Source organism: Triticum dicoccoides, chromosome 7B, assembly GCF_002162155.2.
Source record: "Triticum dicoccoides isolate Atlit2015 ecotype Zavitan chromosome 7B, WEW_v2.0, whole genome shotgun sequence".
In the NCBI taxonomy this organism is placed as follows: Eukaryota; Viridiplantae; Streptophyta; class Magnoliopsida; order Poales; family Poaceae; genus Triticum; species Triticum dicoccoides.
In genome coordinates, this window is record NC_041393.1 from 627,795,064 (window position 1) to 627,795,534 (window position 471).

The 471-nt window shown below is 60.9% G+C and overlaps 1 protein-coding gene across 1 annotated transcript in view; it reads right to left on the bottom strand.

The window, feature by feature from the left end:
- LOC119337610 (polyubiquitin-like) overlaps nucleotides 1-159 on the bottom strand; it is a 2,622-nt gene extending 2,463 nt beyond the window's left edge. Inside the window, exon 1 of the mRNA XM_037609776.1 lies at nucleotides 90-159. The gene's annotated coding sequence lies outside the window, so the exon portion shown is untranslated. The remainder of the gene's footprint in view (nucleotides 1-89) is intronic.
- Nucleotides 160-471: the final 312 nt, after the last annotated feature.

Sequence of the window (471 nt, forward strand, 5' to 3'; positions counted from 1 at the left end):
ACAGATCTACTCCAAACGGCTAACAGGAACAATCCCAGGCGCGCACATGACGAGAGGGGGGTGGAGAAACAGGAGGCTCGCATCCATACCTTGAGGAGGAGGAGGAGAGAGCCTTGGCTTCGCTTCGATGGGAGGTTTCCCGGTGAGGTCGGAGAGGGGACTGGATTGGATCGGATGTGTGGGGGAGGAGATGGGAGGGGGAGGGGAATTTATAGCCGGATCGGACGGGAGGGAAGGAAGGAAGAAGTGCTACGGCACCGGCACGCCTGACGTGTGGGGATAGGAAGAGGAGAGGCGGTCGCGGAGTCCGTCCCCCCACCACGCAAAAAAAGCCAGGATACGGGAGGAGATTCCAAAGGTGACGCCGTTTGCTGCCGTTGAGAGAGGGGTTGGCTGGTTGGTGGCCGTTTGAGTTGGACGCCGTTGGCGCGGGGCGTGAGCGTCGTCGCTGTGCACTCACTCATGCGTGAG